We start from the raw sequence: 25,734 nt of genomic DNA on the forward strand, positions 1-25,734 counted from the left end.
TCCTACAGTTCCTAATGTGGCTAATGCTTTAGGAAGAAAAAAGGCTGGATTTTGTCAAATGCTTTTCATAATATCTGCTGAAGTAATAATATGGTTTTACTTTTTTTTCCCCTACTGTGACAAGTACACTATTTAGTCTTAAAACATCAAACTGATTTTTTTCCCATGCACAATAAATCTTTTTAATATTTTAAAAATATTTTGAAGGCAGATTTGGAAATCAAGAAAAACACAGACAGAAGACTATACTGATAGTTCTGTAAAATTCCTCATTTAATTAATGTGGTTCAGAGAACATACAAAATCTATGTTTGTTTCTCATTTCTTAGTGTTACTTCTAGTGGAAGCTGTTTTTTGTGCAGTTTCTGAGATGTGCTTCATGACACGTCTTTCAGTATGCTATCTACTGGTCTTCTGACTTTAGCATTAATAACAAAAGCTAAGGGTTGGTAAGAATCCATCATAGAATATGTATCATACATTGCAACTTTTTCTCCAGCAGACATCATGCCCAGATACCTTATTCTCATTAGTCACTTATAGGAAATAGAAGTTTGTCTTAGTTTTCTAATTTTCCAGAGTGCCTGGCCCTTCAAAATAGTCATGGGAGCTATTTTAGTAACCCCTAGAGCATCAGATCAAAGTCAGCAAGGAGGAAATTTTTGTCCAAATGAAACTTTCAACTCTGTCCTAAATGTTCTCCTATAATTACAATTCTTCCCTCTATACAGTTATTCTACAGTCGACCCAAATCAATACATCGTATGTACTAATAAAAGATGTATCTGTAGGCTGTGGGAATTAGTCAGCTGCTTATTGTGTAAGCAGAAGAGCCAGCCTTTGGATCCCATGACAAAGCCAAGTACAGCAGGGTACACCTGTAACCTCAGCACTAGGAAGGTAGAGACAGGACGGTTGGTCCCTGGGGCTTGCTAGCTGGCCAGATTAGCAGAATCAATGAGCGCTAGGGTCAGTAAGGATCTTGTCTCAAAAATTAGGGTAGAAGACTGGTTACTTCAGGGATGAGAGTCCTTGGCTTGCTCAGTAGGAGGCTTGAGTGGTGGAAGCCATCGATGGGAGCACAGGGAGGCTTCCCAGAGGGAGGTTAAATGTGAGGCTCTTGAGAGAAAGATGTGCCCCACTGCACCAGCACAGGGGATCCCAATAAGAAGATGCAGTCCATGGTTTTAAGATATTTATTGTAGAAAGGTAAAGAGAGGGAGAGAGTAGGGAAGTAAAGTCCAGCCATGGCCATGTGGAGATGGGGGTAAGGGACTAGAGGGAGGGGGGCAAGAGAGCAAGATTAAGAGCAAGAGAATAAGAGAGCAAGGAAGGGGCAAGCAGCTCCTTTTATAGTGGGCTGGGCCTACCTAGCTTTTGCCAGGTAACTGTGGGAAGGAGCATACCTGGCTGTTGCCAGGTAACTGTGGGGGTAGAGTCCAGACAAAATAACAAAAAGTTGGGGCATTGGCCGAACACCTGAAATCCCATGCAGGTGGAAGTCACCACCTACCAGGTCACCAGGGCTCAAGGCCTGCACTCTACTGGGGACCAGGCTATCTGTGCACAGCTCACCAGACATGAACCTCTGGCCTCCATGACCAGTGTACCAATGCACATATACAAACATACACCAAAAATAATGCCAAGGCATGACAACTCATGAATGTGATACCAACCATGGACATATGGAGTCCAATGAATCCCTGGAGCTTGCTAACCAATGAAACTACCATCTCAAAAGAAAGGTCTACAGTGCATGCCTGAGAGATAACAAAAGTTTGATCTCTGCCCTACACACACACACACACACAAACACACACACACACACACACACACACACACACACACACACACACACACAAACACACAAAGAAGTTGCTATAGATACATGTGGAAATGAAGAACATGCCCATTATATGAACTTTTGACCTGTACTATTAGTTCTAGAAAAGTATAAATGGCATATTATGAGTGGAGAGAGGATGATCTGTTTTACACAGGGCTCATTTGAATCAAGGGATGCTTACGGAGATCTGACTCTGTGCCAGGCTCTTTCATGAGCAGCATTTCTGAGTTGTCTTTCCTCTCTCCTATATTATAGAACAGTCATTTTGTCTCATGGCCAACTTCAACATAGAGATGGCTACACTTAGATTAGCTGCAGGTAGGAATGGTCCTGACATTTCAGAGAATCCTATTACCTGGAAAACTTTACTCAATTTCTCTTCTTTTGGTAAAATTACTTTCTTTGCTTAATTACAAGTGCAGTGTTTCCCCACAGGCAATATAATACCTACTTATCCTAAATACCTCTATGTCAAGAAAACTTAAAGTGTTAAGTAAAATTGATTTGTTCAGACCAGATCGAAAACAACATTACAGCTTACTGGTTAATCAATGTAAATTTTGCTAATGCCACAGTAATCAAACCCACTTGTAAAAGAACATGTGTGCAACCTATTTCACAAATCCGTATTGTCTAGTTAATGATGGTTTGCTGTCACTAAGGCAGTTTTGTAATACAAAGACAGTATTTTCCCAGGAAAATCTTATTCTGGAGGATATGCTGTGTTCCAGGAATGACAGCAACTGTGTGCAGAATTATCCAGAATTTTTTTTAGTGCAAAGGACTAAATTTAACCCTAGCACTTGGGAAGTAGAAGCAGATAGGCTCTATAAATTAAACCCAAGCTTATTCTGCAAAATGAGTTTAAGGCCAGCCAGAGAGAGAGAGAGTGAGAGAGAAAGAGAGGGAGGGGGAGAGGGAGGCAGGGTATGTGTATCTATGTTAAGAGCACTCACTGCTCTTTGAGAGCACAATTTGGCTCCCAGCAATGACAGCACACAAACATCTATAATTTTAGTTCCAGTGGATCCAGTGCCCTCCTGTGGCCCCCTCAGGAACCAAGACAAATGTGACTCACACATATACATTCAGTAAAAATGCTCTTACATATAAAAATATGTAACTTCAAAAACCAGTCCAGCTATGGTTATGTCAAGTTTACACAATCATCCCAAGGAAGATCTATTCAGTCGTGATTCGAAAGGTAAGTCTCCACAATTCACTGAATATTAATTTTTGTCAATTTTTTTGTGTGATGAAAAAGAGAAGTTTTTCATAGAGGAAATATTGCTTATGGCTATATTTCACTGGATAAATGTGCAGTATCAAATACACAAAATAGTGTGATATTGAAGATTCAACCAATTTTTTTCAAACTTTTTATTGATCCCTTGTCAGTTTTACATCTTGTACCCCAATTTCACTAATTCCCCCATCCCCTTATATCCACCCTTCACCCTTGCAACCTCCCCCCCAAAATAAAAAAACATACACCCTGACAAAAACAAAGCATACAAAACATCTTGTCATGGAAGCTGTAGTATGTCACAATGTGTTCCGCAGTATCTCCCTCTATCCACACATCTTCACTTGCAAACGTTCATTTCAGTTAGTCACTGGTCTGCTTTGAGATCTCTGGCATCTGTGAAACCATCAATATTGGATCCTCACCAGGACTCCCCTGGGATTCTTTGAGGTCATCCCGTTGCTGCCTTGTGTCATGGAGATCCTTTGGCTTTGGATCAGCAGGACTAGCCCTTTCATGCATCCCAGTCATTCCAAGATGTAATAGATTTTAGGATGGGACAGTTCATCCCCTGTATCTGAACCCAGATGAGAGTCAAGCTCGTCAGCAAGCCAGCCCTCCCTTATCCATACCACCAGGGCAACCTCTCTCACATGCTCTTAGCTAGGATACCTGGCCAGCATTGACAGGAGGCAAAATCATCTCTCCTGCTCTCATGCCCTTGGGCTAGCTCACTGGATATACCCCATGCCTCTAGAGTCAGCTCTATTCTGCTTCACTGTAGAGGGGTGGGGCCCACACTCTCAAGTGCTGCAGCCTGTGAGGGACTGGGACGGCTTTCCTGGTCTCACACACTTGATACTGGCTCACCAGGCCTTCACCACCAGGGCTGGCTCCATTGTGTTGTCCAGGCAAGGTGCACGGCCTGCTCTCCTGAGTGCTACAACCAAAGCGGTGGCAGAGTCCGATCTCCTGCTTTCATGGCCTTAGAGTCAGCTCTCCCAATTGTTGCTGGTGGCAAGACGTGAAGGCTGGAGGGTGGGGGCGGGGGGGTAATAACTTCCACACCATACTACCTCATGGCAGACAAGTGGCAGAGCCAGCTCTCCCACTCTCACCCTCAGGGCAGCTTAACACCACCAGGGTCAGTTCTGTTGTGCTCTGCAGTATGGGTGAGGTTCTGGGTCTACTCTAGTGAGAAGCAGAGCTGTGTGGCATGATGGTAAGCCTGTGTCTCCTGTCCCATCTTGGCCTGCCTGTATTGTGGGCCAGAGGGTAGATCTGTGGGTGGCATGGTGGTCTGCGGGTCTCTGTCTGCCTAGTTCTGAGCTGCACTGCATGGTAGTAGGCAGGGCTTGGTATGTCTATGGCCTGCACTTGCCATGGGATAAAGGATCTGTGAGCATCTTTCCTCAGCTACACCTCATGTCATGGTGGAAAAACATGTCTCTGTCTATCCTCCTTCTCCTGAGCTGTGTTACCTGGATTTGATTTGATATGATATGATATGATATGATATGATGTGATGTGATGTGATGTGATGTGATGTGATTTGATTTGATTTGATTTGATTTGATGTGTCCTAGGCATAGAACAGCTTGATCTACCAAACCAGGCATCAAGCTAGTGTGAACAAAGGACTGACATCTGTTCTGCCCCTGACTGATGTAAGAACAACAACAACAACACCAAGTTGTCTCTTTGCCCATTTCCAGGGGCGCAAATACAAACTTTTAGTGAATGAATGTTGTAGAATTATGCTTGACTCATGTAAAAGAGGATAAGTGAACTGTTTTTCGTGTGTATGCTTCTAAAAGGTAGCAAATGCCTGGGGGTAACCCGAAGTAGTACATATCAGCTGAAGTATGTTTTAATGAAAATCTCAGTTGCATTCTTTAGCTTGTGTTGTTAGGAGGCCTTTGGTGGGAGGATGCTGCATTTCAGCTCTCCTGAGTTGACCATCGGTATTCAAGATCCTGTCTTCTTTTCCTAATATATCCATAATATGTCTATCTTGCAAACTAATTTTTACTCACAATAATTCTGTTGATCTTGAAGCTTTGACAACCAAGAAGGATCATACTTCTCTAAACTCACTGGGTTGTTCACACTGACTCTTCTTATCTGTCTCTGATATGGAGTTTTTGGATAATGCTCTTGAAGGTTGTGGGGATGAGCAGGATCTCAGAGTATGCACTCCAAGGTCTGTTATGGTTTCAAAGGCAATGGATTAAAAGGTTAAAATAAGGTTTGGATGTAAACTAAGTCTGACCTGGGGAAGATAATCTTCAAAGCCACAAAAATGCTATGATGACATGAACTTTAGTCTGTGAGTAATCTGAGTGACAAAGTATGCTTTATTTTCTTTGTGTAGACATTCGTCAAAGGTCAGTGGCAGTCAGAGAAGCAGAACTGACTTTTCCAGGTGAACACCTCTGGTCTCCATAGAGCATGCTCTGACCTCCATTGAGCCAAACAAAGCCTAGTGGAGAACTAAAATGAAATCAGTCTTGTTCACGAGTGCTGAAGAAATCTATTGACATGAGGCCAAGTGCAGGCCCCAGAGAGTAGTGGAATTTAGAGGAATGCTGGGAAATGCTAAAGCTGGGCAGACTTAAAGAAAATGCCCATAGTATAGTAGCTGTAGGGCTGGAGTTAAAATATAGGTAGTGCTAATTTATCACTCCCTGTACTCAGGAAAGAGACAGTGAATTCTCTTAGCACAAAACCCAACTTCAAAGTACACTTGTTCACTAGAGGGGAAATGTGTCTGTTCACTGGGTATCTGAATGCACACATATCTCTAGCTCTTAGCAACTGTTGGAGGAATAGAGTACATTTCCATGCCCTCTTACTTGCTTGCCGGGAGATTAGAAAAACCATAAAGAAATCCCTATATTTTCAAAGTAAAAGCCAAAACCCCACCATGTTTTGTATAGCAGGACTTTTCAATATGAAAAAAATAAAAATACATAGGCTTCATTTGGCAATTAGAGCATCAAACAAGCTATTGAAAATATAAGCCATTCAGGTGACATCAGATGCTGGCGTGGATGTGGAGAAAGAGGAACACTCCTCCATTGTTGGTGGGATTGCAGGCTTGTACAACTGTTGCGCGCGCTCAACAGGCCAGGAAGAACGACGCTGCTACAGGATCCTTCTGCACACATTTATTCAGTCCTGTTTCTTCTTTCTCCATATATCTCCCTTGTTTATATCTCCCTTGTTTTTATATCTCCCTTGTTTTTATATCTCCCTTGTTTTTATATCTCCCTTGTTTATATCTCCCCCACTAATAGTAATCCTCTCTCGAATAATAATCCTCCCTCTAACCCGGGCCTCTCACTCTTATATACTCTCAGTTCCCATCCACGCACAGCAGGCCACACCCCCTCGCCAGTCACGAGGCTTCAGCTAATCAGGGCAGCAGGGGCAAATCTCCACCAAATTGGATTCACCTGTATCCTGGTACACCTGCGCAGCACTCAAGATGTTTGTGTCTTATATGAGGAAGTCAGGTGCAAGTCATATGACTTAGCTGCAGTCCCTGGCGCCTTTAGGACTGCCGCCACACCTGCTCCTAACATCTCCCCCTTTTTTCTTTTCTGGCAGAGAGAATGTCTGTAGATAGCCCCCCGCAGCCATGCCCCTTACCCGTCCTTGGGTGACAAACAGCATTGGTTTGATCCCTGTCTTAGGTTGGTGACATGCCCAGGGAGTCTTATCACTGACTACCTCTCAATCATGCCAAGCCACTCCTGGGGAGATTGTGTTTTGCTTGCGGCAGGTGCATCAAAAGGCCAGGATGTTAATTAACCTATGGCCAGATCTTAATTGCTGCAAGCAAGCCTCATGGGTGAAGGTAGAGGTCTGATCCCCAGTGTGCAAGCATAGGGGCCCTACACAAAACCATCCCTTAGGCTCATCACCCAGAGAGGTCTTGGCCAGCTCCCGTGTCGTTTTTCCTGAGGGAAGGGAACTAGGACACTGAACCTTCATGCAATCAGACATACCTTCCACAGGATGCCAACAGCAAGCTATCCTCTGTGCAGTGCTTAGCCTCACAACCCATGGCATAAAGCAGCATTATTTCTTTTAGAGCGGCAAACCGAATCTGAGGAGATTGTCCCGCCTCCACTGCAGCAAAAGCCTATGCTACCATGGCGAAAGTGCGGGCCTGCACACTCTGCACCTAACACATGTGCCCAACACAAAACACACACACACACTATAACAAGCATACATCCCAGGGCTCTCATCCCCGCTCATCTTCCCTGAAGCAAGGGATAGATAGCCAGAGGGGCTATCTCTTTAAGGGGAATTCAGGGATCAAAAAGCGTGGAAAAATTTGAACGTCATGTCGAGCTGGTATCGGCTTCTGGAATACCGAAAGGATCTCTCATCTCGGCTCCATCCTTTGTGCTTGTGGGATCATCCACCACATCCACAGGGGCAACTGGATCAGGAGCCTCATTCTTGTAGCGTCTCACCAATCTCTCCAGCACCCAAAGAGGTTCCCTCTGGTCCTGTGGAAACACACAAACAGACCCTCTCACCCACGTCAACACCGGATCTACTCGATCCTCTCCAAATCTCCGGACAGAAGGTCCACCTACAGGTGGATGCTGAGGAGGCATAGGGAGGCGGCGCAAAAGCTAATTCGCCTTCCTCCTCCACCTCGGCTCTTTTATTTTGTCCTTTCTGTCCACCTGATAACACTATGTCTCCTTTCTTTTTCCTTTTTCTTTTTAAGCCCTTCTCCTCTTCCGACATACTTTCTTGTTGCTCTTTAAGGATTTTCTGACCTGTCTTGACTGCCTCTACACACAGTTTCAAACAGTAACAGAGTCCATATATCAGAACAAACAAGACCAAAACTATCAGACCTACCCACAAAGGGTCAATGGGAGAAAAAAGCATAACTACACAGCGAGGATCTATTGATCACTACACTGAGCTTATCATAGTTCCTTAACTTGTCCCCAAACCGGGAACCTTAACTTGTCCCAAAGCCATGAACCTTTAGTTACCTTGTACCTGCTTCCTGGCAACGTTATATTCGCCTCTATTTTATCGGAGGTCCTTCCCAAACTCCTGGGTTACTTTGTGCCTACTTCCTGGCAACTTTATGCTCACCTCTACTTTATCCGAGGTCCTTCCCAAACTCCTGGGGTCGCAAGTTTCACTCACCGTGAACTTACCCTGCCAGCAACCACTGACTGCTGAAAGTTCTGAACTCAGTGGGGGAGTCGGTTCCCCGTACGGGCCACCAATTGTCGCGCCCGCTCTCGACCAGCAAGAACGATGCGACCACCAGTCCTTCTAACAGCAGTTTATTCAGTCTTCATCTTTCTTCTTTCTCTTCATCAGTACCGTTCCCCAGCTGAAGAGTTCTGAATCCACGCCAGATCCTTCTCAACAGTCTGTTTTACGGGAACTTTTATTAACCACTCCTTCCCCGTGATGCAGTTCTGAATCCTCCCTGTAGCAGGGGGTCTTCGCTCTTGCCTGAAGATGTTTCTTTTCCCGGGTTTTCTCGTCCCAGGTCTTCTCGTCCCAGGTCTTCTCGTCCTGTCCCGGGTTTCGGCACCACTTGTTGCGCGCGCTCAACAGGCCAGGAAGAACGACGCTGCTACAGGATCCTTCTGCACACATTTATTCAGTCCTGTTTCTTCTTTCTCCATATATCTCCCTTGTTTATATCTCCCTTGTTTTTATATCTCCCTTGTTTTTATATCTCCCTTGTTTTTATATCTCCCTTGTTTATATCTCCCCCACTAATAGTAATCCTCTCTCGAATAATAATCCTCCCTCTAACCCGGGCCTCTCACTCTTATATACTCTCAGTTCCCATCCACGCACAGCAGGCCACACCCCCTCGCCAGTCACGAGGCTTCAGCTAATCAGGGCAGCAGGGGCAAATCTCCACCAAATTGGATTCACCTGTATCCTGGTACACCTGCGCAGCACTCAAGATGTTTGTGTCTTATATGAGGAAGTCAGGTGCAAGTCATATGACTTAGCTGCAGTCCCTGGCGCCTTTAGGACTGCCGCCACACCTGCTCCTAACATACAACCACTCTGGAAATCAGTCTGGTGGTTCCTCAGAAAATTGGACATAGTACTACCGGAGGATCCAGCAATACCTCTCCTGGGCATATATCCAGAAGATGCCCCAACGGGTAAGAAGGACACATGCTCCACTATGTTCATAGCAGCCTTATTTATAATAGCCAGAAGCTGGAAAGAACCCAGATGCCCCTCAACAGAGGAATGGATACAGAAAATGTGGTATATCTACACAATGGAGTACTACTCAGCTATTAAAAAGAATGAATTTATGAAATTCCTAGCCAAATGGATGGACCTGGAGGGCATCAGCCTGAGTGAGGTAACACATTCACAAAGGAACTCACACAATATGTACTCACTGATAAGTGGATATTAGCCCCAAACCTAGGATACCCAAGATATAAGATACAATTTGCTAAACACATGAAACTCAAGAAGAATGAGAAGACTAAAGTGTAGACACTATGCCCTTCCTTAGAATTGGGAACAAAACACCCATGGAAGGAGTTACAGAGACAAAGTTTGGAGCTGAGATGAAAGGATGGACCATGTAGAGACTGCCATATCCAGGGATCCACCCCATAATCAGCATACAAACGCTGACACCATTGCATACACTAGCAAGATTTTATTGAAAGGACCCAGATGTAGCTGTCTCTTGTGAGACTATGCCGGGACCTAGCAAACACAGAAGTGGATGCTCACAGTCAACTAATGGATGGATCACAGGGCTCCCAATGGAGGAGCTAGAGAAAGTAGCCAAGGAGCTAAAGGGATCTGCAACCCTATAGCTGGAACAACATTATGAACTAACCAGTACCCCGGAGCTCTGGACTCTAGCTGCATATGTATCAAAAGATGGCCTAGTCAGCCATCACTGGAAAGAGAGGCCCATTGGACTTGCAAACTTTATATGCCCCAGTACAGGGAAACGCCAGGGCCAAAAAGGGGGAGTGTGTGAGTAGGGGAGTGGGGGTGGGTGGGAATGGGGGACTTTTGGTATAGCATTGGAAATGTAAATGAGCTAAATACCTAATAAAAAATGGAAAAAAATATAATCTCTACCACCCTGCAAAAAAAAAAAAAAGAAAGAAAATATAAGCCATGTGTGGTAATATACACTTTCAAGCCCAACATTGCAGAGACAAAGTCAAGTGGATTTCCCTCTCCTCCCTCTCCCTCTCCCTCTCCCTCTCCCTCTCCCTCTCCCTCTCCCTCTCCCTCTCCCTCTCCCTCTCCCTCTCCCTCTCCCTCTCCCTCTCCCTCTCCCTCTCCCTCTCCATCTCCTTCTCCCTCTCCGTCTCCCTCTCCCAAATAACAGACTACCATGATCTCTGAACTCACTGTGCAATTACTTGCAAATGTTCTCTTTATATTCAGTAGTGAAGAGTGTCCAGATATTTTCTTACCCTACACTCTATTTAGAAAATAATTTCTCTGTGGGGCTGGAAAGATGGATCTGCTGTTCAAAGCATTTGCTGCTCTTCCAGAGGACAGTTAAATTCCCCTTACTTACATGGTGGCATAACAACCTGCACCTCCAAATCCGAGGGTTATACTGTCCCCTTCTGGCCTCTACAGTCATTGCAAGCATGTGGTACACATACAAGCACTCACACACACAAACTAAATCTTTACCAAAATATCTTTCACTTTAAATCATCCCAATTTTCATCATCCCCTTTGTACTTATTTCAGTCTCATGCAAAAACTGATGTCCATAAAATCATAGATTGGTTTGTTTATTATATAATTTCAAGGCATGTTAAAATTAATATATGTATGACAATGAAGCTACAACATACCCAAACATATGGGACACAATGAAGCAGTCCTAAGAGGAAAATTAATAGCTCTGAGTGCCTCAAAAAGAAACTAGAGACAGCATACACAAGCAGCTTGACATCACAAGTAAAAGTTCTGGAACAAAAGGAAGCAAATTCTCCCAACAGGAGTAGACTGCAGGAAATAATCAAAGTCAGGGCTAAAATCAACCATGTGGAAACAAAAGGAAAGATTCAAAGAATCAATCAAATCATGAGCTGGTTCTTTGAGAAAATCAACAAGATAGATAAAACCTTAACCAGACTAACTAGAGGGCATGGGGACAGTATCCTAATTAACAAAATCAAAAATGAAAAGGGAGACATAACAACAGAACATGAGGCAATCCAAAAATTCATCAGATCCTACTACAAAAGGCTATACTCAACAAAACTGGAAAAATTGGATGAAATGGACAAATTTCTAGAGAGATACCAGATACAAAAGTTAAGTCAGAATCAGATTAACGATCTAAAGAGTCCCATATCCTCTAAAGAAATAGAAGCAGTCATTAATAGTCTCCCAACCAAAAAATGCCCGGTTTAGTGCACAGTTCTATTAGACCTTCAAAGAAGACCTCATTCCAATTCTCCTCAAACTATTCCAATAAACAAAAACAGAAGGTACTCTACCCAATTCATTCTATGAAGCCACAATTACTCTGATACCTAAACCACATAAAGACCCAACAAAGAGAACTTCAGACCAATTTCCCTTATGAATATTGATGCAAAAATACTCAATAAAGTTCTCACAAACCGAATCGAAGAACATATCAAAACAATCATCCATCCTGACCAAGTAGGCTTCATTCCAGGGATGCAGGGATGGTTCAATATATGGAAATCCATCAACGTCATCCACTATATAAACAAACTCAAAGTCAAAAAACACATGATCACCTAGTCATATGCTGAGAAAACATTTGACAAAATACAACACCCATTCATGATAGAAGTCTTGGAAAGATCAGGAAATCAAGGCCCATACTGAAATATAATCAAAGTAATCTACAGCAAACCAGTAGCCAACATCAAACTAAAAGGAAAGAAGCTGGAAGCAATCCCACTAAAACCAGGGACTAGACAAGGCTCCCCACTTTCTCCCTACTTATTCAATATAGTACTCGAAGTCCTACCTAGAGCAACTAGACGACAAAAGATCAAGGGGATACAAATTGGAAAGTAAGAAGTCAAAATATCAGTATTTGCACATAATATGATAGTATATATAAGTGATCCTAAAAATTCCACCAGAGAACTCCTAAGCCTGATAAACAGCTTCAGTGCAATAGCTGGATATAAAATTAACTCAAACAAATCAGTGGCCTTTCTCTACACAAAGGATAAACAGGCTGTGAAAGAAATTAGGGAAACAACACCCCTCACAATAGTCACAAATAATATAAAATACCTTGATGTGACCCTAACTAAGGAAGTGAAAGATCTGTATGATAAGAACTTCACGTCTCTGGAGAAAGAAATCAAAGATCTCAGAAAATGGAAAGATCTCCCATGCTCATGAATTGGCAGGATCAATATAGTAAAAATGGCTATCTTGCCAAAAGCAATCTACAGATTCAATGCAATCCCCATCAAAATTCCAACTCAATTCTTCATTGAGTTAGAAAGGGCAATTTGCAATTTGCAAATTCATCTGGAATAAAAAAAAAAAAAAAAAAAAACCCTAGGATAGCAAAAACTCTTCTCAATGATCAAAAAACCTCTGTTGGAATCACCATGCCTGGCATCAAGCTGTACTACAGAGCAATTGTGACAAAAACTGCATGGTACTGGTACAGTGACAGACAGGTAGACCAATGCAATAGAATTAAAGACCCAGAAATGAACCCACACACCTATGGTCACTTTATCTTTGATAAAGGAGCTAAATCCATCCAGTGGGGAAGAAAAGACAGCATTTTCAACAAATGGTGCTGGCTCAACTGGCAGTTATCATGTAGAAGAATTCAAATTGATTCATTCCTATCTCCTTGTAAGAAGCTCAAGTCTAAGTGGATCAAGGAACTCCACATAAAACCAGAGACACTGAAACTTATAGAGGAGAAAGTGGGGGAAAGCCTCGAAGATATGGGCACAGGGGGAAAAATTCCTGAACAGAAAAACAATGGCTTGTGCTGTAAGATTGGGAATCGACAAATGGGATCTCATAAAATTGCAAAGCTTTGTAAGGCAAAGGACACTATCAATAAGACAAAAAGACCACCAACAGATTGGGAAAGCATCTTTACCAATCCTAGATCAGATAGGGGACTAATATCCAATATATATAAAGAACTCAAGTAACTGGATTCCAGAAAATCAAATAACACTATTAAAAAATGGGGCACAGAGCTAAACAAAGAATTCTCAACTGAGGAATACCAAATGGCTGAGAAGCATCTGAAAACATCCTTAATCATCAGGAAAATGCAAATCAAAACAACCCTGAAATTCCACCTCACACCAGTCAGAATGGCTAAGATCAAAAATTCAGGTGACAGCAGATGCTGGCGAGGATGTGGAGAAAGAGGAACACTCCTCCACTGCTGGTGGGATTGCAAGCTTGTACCACCACTCTGGAAATCAGTCTGGCGGTTCATCAGAAAATTGGACATAGTACTACCAGAAGATCCAGCAATACCTCTACTGGGCATATACCCAAAAATGTTCCAACTTGTAATAAGGACAAATGCTCCACTATGTTCATAGCAGCCTTATTTATAATGGCTAGAAGCTGGAAAGAACTCAACAGAGGGATACAAAAAAAAATGTGGCACATTTACACAATGGCGTACTACTCAGCTATTAAAAACAATGAATTCATGAAATCCTTAGGAAAATGGATGGATCTGGAGGATATCATCCTGAGTGAGGTAGCCCAATCACAAAAGAACACACATGATATGCATTCACTGATAAGTGGATATTAGTCCAGAAACTTAGAATACCCAAGATACAATTTGCAAAACACAAGAAAATCAAGAATAAGGAAGACCAAAGTGTGGAAACTTTGCTTCTTCTTAGAATGGGGAACAAAATACCCATGGAAGGAGTTACAGGGACAAAGTTTGGATCTGACACAGAAGGAAGGACCATCCAGCCTACCCTAACCGGCGATCCATCCCATATACAATAACCAAACCCAGACACTATTGCATATGCCAACAAGATTTTGCTGACAGGACCCTGATATAGTTCTCTCTTGTGAGGCTATGCCAGTGTCTGACAAATACAGAAGTGAATGCTCACAGTCATCTATGGAGCACAGGGCCCCAATGAAGGATCTAGATAAAGTACCCAAGAAGCTAAAGGGGTCTGCAACCCAAAGGAGGAACAACAATATAAACTCACCAGTACCCGCCCCCACCCAGAGGTATGTCTCTAGTTTTATATGTAGCAGAGGGCCTAGTTAGCCATCAATGGGAGGAGAGGCCTTTGGACTTGGGGAGATCTTATGCCCCAGAACAGGGGAATGCCAGGGCCAGGGAGCAGGAGTGGGTAGGTTGGGGAGCAGAGTTGGGGGAGGGTATAGGGGGCTTTGGGTATAGCATTTGAAATGTAAATAAAGAAAATATCTAAAAATAAATAAACATAATATATATGTTTATTAAACATCTAAAAAAAAATCACTGTATTCTGCCTCTTAAATATTGCTTTATAAGAAGGCCTTAATAGAGAGCTAAGTCACAAGATTCAGGGATAAGAATGGAAGCCATCAGAGGCTGAGGTCGTAGCATATGCTATTTGGTTCTTTTCCAAACATACTCACGCTGCTTACTAGGGCAGCACTGGATGTTAAGGTGAGCTGAAAAACTGTTTTAAAAATCCTTCACAAAAACTTAGGCATGAGGATGTGTGCAATCCCAAGGGGGGAAAAATGAGTTGGGCTTTTTAAAGAAAATATCTATCCTGGACTGACTACTTCTGTTTCCCAGAGGAAGAGAAGCCTTGCATAGTCTGCAGTTCAAAGATGCCTGTTTGGACTTGCAAACTTTATATGCCCAAGTACAGGGGAATGCCAGGGCCAAAAAGGGGGAGTGGGTGGGTAGGGGATTGGGGGGGTGGGTATGGGGGACCTTTGGGATAGCATTGAAAATGTAAACGAGGAAAATACCTAATAAAAAAAAAAAGAAAAAAAAAAAAAAAAGAAGGCAGACTTCTTACATATAGCCACAGCTAAGATGAGGCATGTTGGCATGGCGATACAACTTTAATGATTGAGTTGAACTAAGCGTAAATTGTGTTACTTTTAGACACATGCATTGAGTGCTGTAAACTGAGCTTGCCAAATGGGGAAATAAATAACACCTAAGTCCTGAGGCCATATATGTAATATATAATTCCTGGGGAGTATTTACTGAAGTTAAGGTTTATAACCTTAAGTTATCTCAGCCATCATTTTCCTTCATTCATGCAAGGTGCACAGGCATAAGACACCTGTCATGGTGATGTCCAAACATCTGGAACAGCAGCACTCATTCTCAGGAGTAGGAAGACAGGAAGACAGACGAGGAGTAGTAGTGGGTTCTCCTGATGCCAACAGATCTGCTGCATGTCAATGCCATATCTCAGAGAGTCCACACCTCTTGTGTGCTGCAAATGTTCCAGATCTGACGTCAGATGGCCTAAGTACAGCTACATGCAAACCTCTAGTTCATACATATACCAGAGCATGGAGGCAGTAGAGGAAACACCCAAAGCTGTCCCTCCTAAAGATAGCTTTGTTTCTTTCACATACTTACAGGCCTGTAAAGCAACAGGGGGAACATTCCACACTCAGCACTCATCAACAGAGAGCTCTGGGGGACCATCGGGGGCGACCGACATCTTACTGAGCAGGACTCTTAAAAGATACCATTGCAGATAGAATGTGATGCGATATAGGAGGTCGCCTTTTCAGATATTTCTAAAGCAAGCTTCTTTGGTGCTGGGGAACTGCCCTAGATAAATATGCTGTAAACCTCTGCAAGGCCCTGCTTATTCAGCTTAATAACCCCGTTGCGGGTTCTGAATAATGTACGAATTTGATTCATTATTTAGAAATCTGAGTTACCACAGTAATGAACTACTTGTTACATTTACTGAAGCCTGCCAATACTGCAGAGGTTGTCAGGCTCGTGTGGCCTCAGATCTAAGTGAATTTTTAAGCTAGCTTGAAAATCAAAAGAAAAAAAAAGAATCAGCTTTCAAAAGTCAGAGAAAACACATTGCCAATCATTAGTGACCCTTTGCGACTTGTAGCTTAAAGAAAAAGAACAGGTTAATTGTCCTCAGAGCAAATGCCAGGACCCTCAATAACACTTCCATTTTAAACGAGTCTCAGTCTCTACCTTGTCTGTAGATAGTTCCCACAAAGTCTGAGGCATGTAATGACTGTCCAGCATAGTGTTACCCTAAGAAACCATATATCACATATGTATTAAAACTAGATATTTCTTTTTTCCATTGCCCCTTGGCCCTTTTAGAATAACTGTCAGTCTCTGCAAATGGTTTCACTAAGTAAAAAGTCAATTGGCTGTAAGTGGTGATGAAGAAATGGTCATGTGATTAATGTTTCAGTTTAGGCTGTTGTGATTAGTCACAGGAAAAAAAAAAAAAAAAACAGTTAAACTTGCTCCTGAAGAAACATAGTATGTTAAGGCAAATGGCCCGGCTGCAGCGCGATAGGAAGAAAGAGTTGAGTAGTGTTAAAAGCCTGCCTATTGATTTGTACCCCGACTGAAAGTCATGTGCTGATGTAAATGAAAATGTGTCAAGAGTTGATATCGATTTTTTTTTTTAAATCAGGCCATCTCTGGGGAAATACTGCTAGCCATGCTGCTGCTCTTGTCTAGGAGGGAAATAAGGTTCTTTTCCACAAGACTACACATGTCCAGACATCAGAAATGCTCTCTTTAACAGAGGTGCAGTGGATTGTCAGTTCACTGTCTGCAGTCTCTGCTTGAAAGAAATGACCCAGAGTACCTGTGTTCAGGAGAAACTCAAGAGGAAATGAAAGGTTTGTGTGTCAAAGAGAGGAGTGTGTGAGAATAGGTGCATGCTACATACTTGCCAATTAGCCTGTTGCACATATGTTGTACATAGCTCAAAATACATATTTTCCTAATATAAGACTTTTCATCTCATGCCTCAAGACAAAAACCACCATAGAAGAATAATTTTACTTATAGAGGCTGCTCTTCATAGACAACTACAATAAAGGCCAAAGACGGCATAGATTAGAAACCACAAAATGGTTTTATTTCTCCTTTAGCCTACAGAAAGACAGTCCTATTTTCTCTTTTCTGATAGAACTTTTCCAATTTGTTCCTTATTCATAGGTTATGACACTTGCAAATATTGACTAATAGGAGAAAGGGCCAGGAGTTATAATAATCATGAAGCTTTGGGTCAGATCTGTAGGGATTTCTACTGTTTAGGCACGGCTGGGCAATATGTCCTCTCCAATATTAGGCAATTAGAATGGGAAGTTAGTGTGGAAGAGGAAAGAGGTCATCACCCACCAATATATGTGGATTATTTGTAATAACTATTAGGATTAGAAAAAAACTTTAATAAACCAATAAGGGACCTAGCCATCCCCTCAACAATAGCTTGGAAACCTAAATCTATCTAATTTGATTTGGGGGCCTTAGGTACTTACTCACAAAGAAAGGTTCATTTTTCAATTTTTTTTTTTTTTTTTTTTTGTTGCTCCTGATTAGCCAAGGATCTTGGCAATAGTCTCGGTTTTAGGATCTGTAAGGTTTGGGTGTGGAGCAGCTGAATTTGTAAAAACTTTGAAATTATCATTTCTAGAAGCCGGGTAGGCGAATGGTGTGACACATGGCCTAAGTCAATAAAACTTTTGGAATAGGCCCCTGTCTTAAGATACTTGCAATTAGCATATAGCTCTTAAGATAAGAAGAATTTGCTGACCTTAGGTCTTCAGGATGTCCCTGGGGCTGGGATGAGGAGTCATTCTAGGCAAAATGAAGCAAGCCAGAGCCAGGCAATTTTGCCTGTCATGATTTCTTGACCAGCTACTAGCATCTCTGCCGCCTGTCATTCACTGGGCGGTGGCAACCTTTGTGGTCATATATAGCTGTAGACACTCCTACAGCACAATCAGCTCCGTTAAGATGGAAACTGTGGATTGCAATTCACTGTGTTATCAGAAGTACATGATTTCAAAACTGTTCAAGGAGAAAGGCACCCATATGGACCCATGCATATATGTGTGTGAGTATGCAATTATATATATGTATGTATATACATAAATACAAGATGAATTCTCCTTCCTGGAACACACTAACTCATGTAGTAACTGAAACCGCCAAAGTGAGTGTCCATGGCATTACACAATTATTCATTTCAAGATAAACTCTCAAACTAACTCAGAAAATCATGGTCAAGATAAAAAGAAATACTTCTCTTTTGGTGTTATGATTGACATAGCTGCTTAATATAGCCATTTGTTAAGTAATTCTTAGTTTTCCTTCTTTAATGCAAATATTGCTTCAAAATATTATGTACAGATGTGTCTGAGACAATGAATGAAAATTATTTTCTGTGCACTGTCCATGCAGTCTGAAACTGCATACAGTACCGTGTATGCGATACAGTATCAGTAAGTGATTAGACATTTATTTCTGCCTTCAGATATGATGCCTACCTTGTGTTTTCAAGGATTTAGCTAGCTACCTCATCTTGTTTGTTTGGATAGGCAGTTTATTTGTCTGTCTGTTTGATGTTATAATACCTAGATTTTTATCAAGAGAACTTTTGAAGAAAAAAAAACCAAAAAAATAACCAGCTTAAGCAAAAGATCATAACTCCACCTATGAGCTACCTTGAGCATTTTAGGGTGTTCTTTATTTGATTGGCAGAAAGTTTGAGTTTGACAGCAACTGCTGCTACTTAGTTCCCAGTCTTGCCTTCTGGGACACATATTCATATTTTTGAGGGCTGAAGAAGGTGACATATAAGCAAGTCTTGCATTGGTCTTTGTAAAACTAAAACCAAATACAAGCATATAACCCCCCCCCAAAAACAGAGTACAGATCCCCAGGACCCATATAAATGCTGGAAACCCCGATGGTCAGTCCCATTGCTCAAAGCCAGAGACAGGATCCCAGGTGGCAGTGCAAGTGCTAAGTAAAAAAATCTTACCTCAGTAAATAAAATAAGGAATGGTCAAGGAGGATACCCAACATCAACTTCTGATAGCCACATACATGAGCACAAACATACACACACCCACACCCACCCACACACACACACACACACACACAGAGAAAAACATGCAAACACAATTCCCACATGTGAACATACATACATACATACATACATACATTCACATCACACTCTCACATGCAAACATGTATACACACCACACACACATACACAGTTAAGTGAAATGCATACATACATGTATATACCACACCCACACTTCTTCATATGTTAACATGCACACTTACACATGGGCACGTGCATTTATACACCACATACATGCACACCAAACACTCACACATCTGGACATGGTATACAATCACAAATACATAGTCTAGTACATGTAAACATGTACACAGACACTTGCACATATAAACACGCATACATACCCACTCACACATGTGAATGTACATGCACAAATGCACACCATATATGCATTTTCATTTGTAAACATGCACACACCACACACTCCTACATGTGAACATGTGTATATATATGTGTGTGTGATATGTGTGTGTGTGTGTATATATATATATATATATATATATATATATATATATATATATATCACAAACATGAAAAAGAAAAAAAAGAATCATTTACCAAGCTAAAAAATTTGCCCTAGGACTTTTTTTTTCATTATGAATGGAGTTAAACTCAATATGGAAGTTGTTAGTAATTAACAAACTCAAAGAATATTACTAGATTCTACAAAAAAAGAAAAGGAGAAAAATAATTTAAAAAGGAAAATCCAGGGGAAAATGCCTTGCTTTTCTCATCTCCAATATTCCCTGGACTTAAATAACCCTGATTTATTTGATTTTAAGAATTCACACTTTTCAGAGCACAAAGGACACTATAGTTCTATGCACAGTTTTTTAATATGTGTTTATGCCACAAGATCTTAGGATAGTAGCAAATAAACAGTGAATTATTCTTAAAATTTGAAAATCTGTGGAAACAAAAATAAATCATAATATAGAAAGGAAAATAAACAACTAATAGTTCATTCCTTAGTAATGAGGAATATCATAAATGCAGTTAAATGTTGTAGGGGGAAAGGTTTAAAACACACCCTTCTTTTGAGTTGCTTAAGAACAGATGAGAAATATTCTTAACAGCATGTTACCCTCTTCCAGCATCAGCCTTAAAAACGTACTCCATATGGTTATTAACTAACTCAATTCTCAATTGCATATGCATTTATATGTCTCAATATGCAGATATATCAATATTTTATATCAGTAAAGAGTGTTTCGAATAAAGACCTGCTGATGTGGCTGAATTGTTCTAGTGGGAAATTTTTAATTGTTTTACTTTGCATTACTCAAGAAGAAAGGTAATCAGAAGCTAGATGAGGTTTTTTTTTGTTTTGTTTTGTTTTGTTTTTTTGTTTGTTTTTATTGTGCCAAAGAGACTGGGGGCAATACAGCAGTGTACCATTCTCTGTCAGGGGTATATTTACATTGCATTGCTAAATTATTTAGCACAAATACATTCTTAACTCTAGCAAACCTTCAAATAATAAAGTCACATATTCAGGCTTTATGGGAACATGCAAGCAGTAATGTGACTAAGGCATATACTTTCAGTTACAAAGCCATTCCTCATTATTTGGTTACCCTGTAGTGTTGGTCAGAATTTGTGGGATATGAGACAGCCCCCTAGTGGCGTCTACATTCCTAGTAAATTTCCAACCTTGGTTAATTCTTTTGCTTACTCATCAGTTAGATCAGTTTTCATGTCTAAACATACTCAGAGGACTTAGTTACCTAGCCCAAGCTGATTTCCTCCACATCTCACACACATCGGCAAGAGAATGGCAACAAAAGTGTAACCATAACAATGTCCGCTGTGCAAATGCTCAGATGCTGAAGTCTGAATGCTTTCTCACCTTGTGCTCATCCCAGATGTCATATAGAGATTTGCTACTTAAAAAAAAAATGTGTAGTCTTTCTGAGGCTTACTGTATGCCTATAAAAAAATAAGATGAACGTAGCCAAACACATGATGAGTGAGAGCGTGCCTCATGAGAGGAACAACTTCAGAAAGAATGGAAATCTAGAAATAGCATAACTTTTCACTGGGCCTTATAGAAACATAGACTGTGTGGTGGTTGCATAGCATAGGAAATCTGTGGAGAGGTACAAGGGCCACCCAGACTAAGGAAAACCTCTGAGTACTATACTGGAGTGGATTCATTTATTTGGATGCCACTGGAAATATTGTGGGATTAGTCAGATTTTCATTTTAGGGAATTGGTGTTAGACAGGTGAGAGGAGACAAGATCCAAGCTGGGGCTAACACTTAGTTCAGGCAGGAAGTGGTACTTGAGCTTTTAAAGTGCACCTGCAGTAAAGCAAGGTAATTTCTGGGCCACTGATGGCCTGCGCAACAGTGGAATTAACTGGGGCTGAGCAAAGGCCCAAACACTGCCCTTCCTCAGGACAGCATCCCATCCATCCTGTGTTCTTCGGTCCTTGACAAAATTCTTGCTTCTCTCCATCTCACTGTGTGGGTCCATGTGAGCCTCTCATAGCCTTCAGCCTTGAAGAAAGGCATGGATTGTGAGGTCTGCATCTCACTTCTTTGGAGGTGACATTTCTATGCAGCATAGAAAGGAAGAAACAAGTAAGAAGCCAGGACTGGGAGTATGTAGAGCACTTAGATGCTCTGTGTTTATCCTAAGAAACAGACAGAAATCCAGAATGACTTATGGATCTCAGCATGACAGCTGAGAGAATACAGTCTCTTCTCACTGTTTACACAGCAACAAAAGAGGGGGATCAAGCCAAATCACACTGATTTTCTATTCTGCTTAAGAAATCTTTACTCTTGTTACAGCTAAAATAAATAAATAAATAAAATTAAATTTAAAATAATCCATGCATCATTAGATGTAGTCCCACACATCTGTCACCAGCCTCTTAGGAGGCAGAGACAAGATCTTGAGTTTGATGCAATCCTAGCATGGTCTACTTGGGTTCCCTGCTGCAGGCTCTCACAGGACTACCAGCCAGGCATTTGCCAGGGCTGGTTCCCATCTAAACTATGGGTGAGACTTCTATCTATGCTAACATGGTTGTTGAAAGCATTTAGTTTCCTGTAGTTAAAGGTCCATTTGAACTTTCTTTTACAAAGCCAGGAACAAAGAAGAAGACGAATTTAAGTCGATTAGAGAGAAAATTGTATACAATATCATAAAGTGACGAGTGATATCCTATCACATTTACCACATTCTACTGGCCAGGTACAGTCATAGGTCATAGCCATACTCAAGAAATGAGGAGTATACAAAAAAATATCATTACCCCAACACTCCATGGTTCTGTTCATATTTATAGAACATAGCATTTCTGAGGGAGGGAAGGAACCTCCAAGAAAATCCCATTACACTTTAACATGGAGATTCACCACATATGTTTAAGATTATTACAATAAAATGTATATCTTAAATATATCTACCATTTTGGGAAGGGGTAAAAAATAACTCCAGTCTTTTTTATATTTAATACCTGTACAGAAAGAGTTCTAGTGTAGCTTTTCAATAAAAGTTTGTTTTTTCAGCATTTCATATACCTCTGCTCATGGCTTTGAAATTAAAAAAAAGAAAATCCAAGAATAGTTAGCCCCAAATGACATTAGAGCCACATGTGCTGATCCTTTGCTTTCTCCCATCCAGTGAAGTCTCACTTACCGAAGACATTCAGTGGAATGCTGGACTGGCTGATCTTTTGTTAAGTACCTTTCTCTACACATTCCCAAAGGAAGCAAAATCTTTTTCAAAATTAGTAGCAACCATGAAATTGTAGATATCTTACTGTCTTTTTACATGGCCCTATTGACATTTTCTTAAGAATACTCCTCTACTCATGTCTGTTTCTCCATTTGCACATCTCTACCCCTAGCTACTGCCTAGGAAGCCGTTAGTGTCTGGCTAAATCAAAATCAGTCTCCTATCTGGTGTCCTTACTCTAATCTCTCCTTGCATTACTGTCAATGCTTTTAAGAAAGCATATTTCTAAATTAAATTAAATTAAATATAAATAAATAAAAATAAACCATATTTTCTTCAACATAATTGGGCCTTTTCTGGGCTTTTATTTACTCATTTGAACTTGGGCTCCAATTCCTACATAGTCATATAAACACTCAAGTTTAACCTTTGTAAATATGTGTGTAATATAATTGCCTTTTAAATATTACTTCCACTTTTTGTTTGTTTTCTTATGAGTTGAGATAGAATCCCAGAGCCCTGTCTAACCTGTAACTATGTTGCCCAGCTTGGCCTTGAACTCACTGTCAGTTCTTCCCCCTAAACCTCCAAATGGCCAAAATTATACACATGAGCCATGTGGTAGTTTGAAGAGAAATGGCCCCTGTAAACTCATGTGATTGAATGCTTGGCCCACAGGGAATGGCACTATTGGAGGAGTGGCCTTGTTGGAGAAAGTGTGTCATTGTGGGGGGACTTTGGGATGTCCTATGCTCAATCTAGTGCCAGTGTGGCACACAATCCTTTTCTGCTGCTTGTGGATCAAGAAGTAAAACTCTCATCTCCTTCTCAAACACCATGTCTACCTGCACACTGCCATACTTCCTGCCATGATGATAATGAACAAAACCTTTGAAACTGTAAGTCCCAATTAAATGTTTTCCTTTTTAAGAGTTGCTGTGGTCATGGTGTCTCTGTACAGCAATAAAAATCCCTAAGACAAGCTACCACACCCAGCTTTTTGTTTCCATTTTCCCCCTCGTGTGTGTGTGTGTGTGTGTGTGTGTGTGTGTGTATGAGAGAGAGAGGGAGGGAATGAAAGAGAGAGAGAGAGAGAGAGAGAGAGAGAGAGAGAGAGAGAGAGAGTTTGGCATATTCGTGTGGGAAGGAGTGTGTGCTTGTCCTTGCAAACAGCAGTTGGCACTAGGACTTTAATTCCTCAATGAAACATGATCTCATTGCATTGGAACTTACTGTTTTGTGTCAACTGGATGGCTAGAGAACCTCTAGGATAGGTCTTTTTATTCTTCAGCCCATAGCAATGTAGTATCAGATGTTAGCCACCATGTGAGCTATTTCCCTAGTGTCATATTTCTGTTCTTTATTGTAAACAAAACCACCTCTTCATCTCCTACCTAATGCAAACTTATCTCTGTTTCCTTAGTGTGACTCAGCTAGTAGCCCCATCTTGGGTTGCCTGTGTTCTCTTTGTTATGAATGGCTTAAGATACAAGATATGGGTATTGCAGAATGAGGAGGTCAGCTGGAGGAGCACAGCAGAAAGCAGGAAGCCCAAGACAGATCCATGGCCACACACAAATGCAGAGAGCAAGACAGAGCCAGAACTCAGGAGGAAATTGTGGGGAAATGAGCAAGGATACTTTGACATCCAAAAGTCAGAATCAACACTAGCCAGGAGAATTACCTCAGACAGATATCACACAAGGAATCACACAAACAAAGAAGCAGAACAAAGCAACGTGAACACAAAATCCTAGAAGGCAAACGAAGCCAAACATTCAGTGTGGGGAGACTCTCAGGCTTTGTGGGAGGAGCCAGGTTAGGAGATGTATGTTCTAGAAGCACAGTCAGCATCTTGCCTGAGATCAAGGCTCTTCAGTAATGCAGAATACTTTTTGTTTAGGCAGCACAGTATATGTGGAGGTCCACAGCTTAGAGTTCAAATTCAACTCCTTGTATTTCCTATGTAACTTTAGACTCATCAGTAAGGTTGTCTAGACCTTAGCTCTGTCAAATGTGGAAAGTCTTATCAATCTCATGAGGTTATCAAAACAAAATGTGATTATGTATATATTAAATGCCAGGCCGCTGGTGATTATGTGTGTGTGTGTGTGTGTGTGTGTGTGTGTGTGTTTTATTTTTCCAGGTATTAAAACTAAAATGACTATCAAATTATGACTTCTATGGGTTGCTTTGCACATTTCTGTGATCAAATACCTAAATCTATGTCCGAAAGGGCAGGTTGCTGTTGGTGGTTATTTCTTTGATGGTACTTCATGACGAGAAGTCAGGGTGGTAGGGTGATAAGAAGCAGGGATATGAATGTCTACATTCAACTTACTTTCTCTTTTTTATTCAGTCTTCAGCCCCAGGCCATGCCATGGTGCCACCCACATTTATGGTTGGTCTTCTGGTTACAGTAAATCTAGTCTAGATAATCATTCATGAATATGCCCAGAAATCTGTACTTTTGATGATTTAAAATCCCATCAAGTTGACAATCCAGGATAACTATCACATTCCTATGGCCCAACATTCATGAGGTCTGTAAGACCTCCTCCAACCTCTTAAGATCCCCCAAATTCGCTTTACTCATCAGTAATTTAACACAGACAGAACAGGCATGCTCCATTCCAGGTTATTTATTTTAATTTTCCAGATGATGGCATGAACTCCTTAATGAGAAGTTTCCTAGGGTTGAGCTCATCGTAAAGGCTCAGCTGGCTCTGGCAATGACAAAGCAGACACTGCTCTGCTCAGTCGTTAGGCAAATCTGTGTGAAGAGCCCACCATA

The 25,734-nt window shown here is 41.3% G+C and overlaps 1 protein-coding gene and 1 non-coding gene across 6 annotated transcripts in view; one reads left to right on the forward strand and one right to left on the reverse strand.

The window, feature by feature from the left end:
- The window catches only part of Hs3st5 (heparan sulfate (glucosamine) 3-O-sulfotransferase 5), a 327,808-nt gene that overhangs the window by 264,527 nt on the left and 37,547 nt on the right, over positions 1-25,734 (forward strand). The window lies entirely within an intron of this gene.
- Positions 4,669-4,815, reverse strand: Gm22554. The gene has a single exon (XR_003949090.1). It is a non-coding gene; the product is annotated as a small nucleolar RNA SNORA48 (small nucleolar RNA).

The sequence above is a fragment of the Mus musculus genome, chromosome 10 (assembly GCF_000001635.26).
Source record: "Mus musculus strain C57BL/6J chromosome 10, GRCm38.p6 C57BL/6J".
Taxonomy (NCBI): domain Eukaryota; kingdom Metazoa; phylum Chordata; class Mammalia; order Rodentia; family Muridae; genus Mus; species Mus musculus.